The sequence below is a fragment of the Tupaia chinensis genome, unplaced genomic scaffold, assembly GCF_000334495.1.
Source record: "Tupaia chinensis unplaced genomic scaffold, TupChi_1.0 Scaffold145814_1, whole genome shotgun sequence".
Lineage (NCBI taxonomy): Eukaryota > Metazoa > Chordata > Mammalia > Scandentia > Tupaiidae > Tupaia > Tupaia belangeri.
Window position 1 is genome coordinate 1348690 of NW_006205672.1, and position 2984 is coordinate 1351673.

Sequence of the window (2984 nt, forward strand, 5' to 3'; positions counted from 1 at the left end):
GAATGGGTAACTGTGAGGCAAGTTACAACCTTAGGTCTGAGAAAACAAAGGGAGACATTGGTTACTGGGACCTGGAAAGAGGGATTGCCCTGAGAGGAGCAGCTATTTTCAATCAAGGGATAAAGCTGGACAGTGGTAACCTCAAGGGAGAGAGCCTGGGAGGTCAATATATTGATTTCAGCCCTTTTTCTCCCTCTAGTCTCCTGCCTGTGCTCCATATTGGCTGAACCCAACTGAAAGCCAAAGCACAGGGAACCTATTGAAGACGTTCATGTAAGTCATCCTCCCAGGACAGAAAGCAGGATACAGAAGGGAGGAGAGTAATCTGAATGGAAAGAAGATAGCCAGCATACTAGGATGACCCATCGTTCCCTGCAGGAGAGGTTGTCTTTAATTCTCGTTCAAACATTGCTAGCCAGCAGCTCTATGCAATGTCACCTGGATTCGTGCTGGAACAAAATATATTTTGGGAATTTGCAAGAAAACCCACTTGGAGTTTCTTCTCACCAGTTTCTATTTTAAAGAATTATTTAATTTTATTTTTATTGTTATTTTTAATTTGTCCAGCGAGACAGAGAGACAGAGAGCGCAAGGGAAAGTGAAAAAGTAAGCTTTGACTCAAACCGCAGTCAGCCATGTGGGAGTCCAGCACCTTAACCACCATGCCACCTACTGGCCCCTCTTGCCACCAGTTTCTTAAGCATGATCTGAATTAAGCAGCTCAAAGTCAACTAAGTAAGACAGTGTTCTGATTAAAGGGCAACTATGTTTTTGCAACTATGTAATGAGGATGATACCCACCTTACAAGATAGGTATGTATATTTGAATGCAAAGTGCCTAGCTGGTTGCCCGACGTAGCAAAAAAAAAAAAAAAAAGTGTAAAGCTTGATAGCTATTGTTACTGATGATAGTGGGCCCTCTCCCAAACACCATTTTCCTTTACAGTTTTTCCTTTACAGTAATAACTTTCTGAAACTAGCACTGGTTATAGGAACAGAATGAAGCTCCACAGTTTTGCTCAGGGGTTCCCTATAGTCTGTTTTTTTTTTTTTAAGTAGTTTGCTATAGGGCATGTATGCTTGCTAGAGAGAGACAGAAAGAGGTAGGAAAAGTGAGAAATTGCCCCCCAGGAGGGAAGGCCATGCCATAGTCCCTTCTCCATTCTCCCCTTTGGGCATGCATGCATATGCACCCGGTGTGTTTTTCGAGCTGATAGGTCCAGGACGCAAACCATGCACTTGGCCATATGGGATCCAGTGCCTTAAGCTCTGCTGCTTAGTTTTAACTTTTTCTCTTACCTATCAAATACCTTGCACAAACCTTAGATAGGCATAGTTATCACTATGTTGCTCCCACTTCAGCTTATCTCATCATTTCTACCTATCGATCTCCTTGGAATAGGGAAGATCAGAAAAGGAAAATCTTAGGAAAGTTGCCCTAGTTCATGTTTTTACCAATCATTTAAGATTAGATTCTGGGGCCAGCAGGTGGCATGGTAGTTGAGGAGCTGGACTTCGACATGACCAACTGTGGTTCAAGTCCTAGACCCTGTGGCTTGAAATTCACACAGAGTACATGTATGTGCGTGGCCAAAACCTGAGAGGAGAATGGAGGAGAAGAGATTGTAATGTGGCCATCTCCCCTGGGTGGGGGGAAGCAGTGATTTTTCACTTTCCCTCTCTCGCCAATGAGCACACCCATTCTATGACAAAAACCTAAAAAAAAAAAAAAAAAAAAGAATATTGGGTCCAGGGTACAGCAGGTGGAGTGGTGGTTAAGGTAGTGGATTGCCACATGACCAACCATGGTTTGAGTCCTGGACCTGGTTGATTGAAAATCACATACATGCCCAAAATCCCAGGAGAGGGATTATGGCCTTCCCCACGGGGATGTGTGGGGGTCATGTCTCACTTTCTCACTACCTCTGGTGAGCACATGTCCTATGGAAAAACCTAAAAATAAAAAAAGAATGTCAGGCTGAGGCCAGTGGGTGGTATACTGGTTAAAGTGATGGACTCCCACATGGGCAACCATGGTCCACGTCCTTGACCTCATGGCTTGAAAATCACTCTGGGGACTCCAGAGCTCTGGAGAGGAATCTTCTCTGTCAGATCCCACCGCTCTGCGGGACTCTGAGGAGAGCTCACACTAGGTAGACGCTGTCTGTCACCATGGGCAAAGGAGACCCCAACAAGCTGAGGGGCAAAATGTCCTCGTATGCCTTCTTCGTGCAGACCTGCCGGGAAGAGCACAAGAAGAAACACCCAGACTCTTTGGTCAATTTTGCTGAATTCTCCAAGAAATGTTCGGAGAGATGGAAAACCATGTCTGTAAAGGAAAAGTTGGAGTTTGAAGATATGGCAAAAAAGTGACAAAGCTCGTTATGACAGGGAGATGAAAAATTACATCCCTCCCAAAGGTGATAAGAAGGGAAAGAAAAGGATCCTAATGCTCCAGAAAGGCCTCCATCTGCCTTCTTCCTGTTTCGCTCTGAACATCACCCGAAGATTAAAAGTGAACACCCAGGCCTGTCCATTGGGGATATTGCAAAAAAATTGGGTGAAAGGTGGTCTGAATAGTCAGCCAAAGATAAACAGCCATATGAACAGAAAGTGGCCAAACTAACGGAGAAATATGAGATACTGCTGCATACTGCGCCAAGGGGAACAGTGAGGCAGGAAAGAAGGGCCCTGGCAGGCCAACAGGCTCAAAGAGGAATGGCCCTTTCTGCGCTGTGGCTGCAGCCATGAGTATGCTCAAGCTTCAGAAGAGGCTTGCTTCTAGTGTCCTCCGCTGTGGCAAAAAGAAGGTCTGGTTGGACCCCAATGAGACCAGTGAAATTGCCAATGCCAACTCCCGTCAGCAGATCTGGAAGCTGATCAAGGATGGGTTGATCATCCGCAAGCCTGTGACTGTCCATTCCCGGGCTCGATGCCAGAAGAACACCTTGGCCCGCCGGAAGGGCAGGCATATGGGCATAGGT

General features: G+C 45.8%; 1 pseudogene; it reads left to right on the forward strand.

The window, feature by feature from the left end:
• Nucleotides 1-2732: 2732 nt before the first annotated feature.
• LOC106733889 (60S ribosomal protein L19 pseudogene) overlaps nucleotides 2733-2984 on the forward strand; it is a 681-nt pseudogene continuing 429 nt past the window's right edge.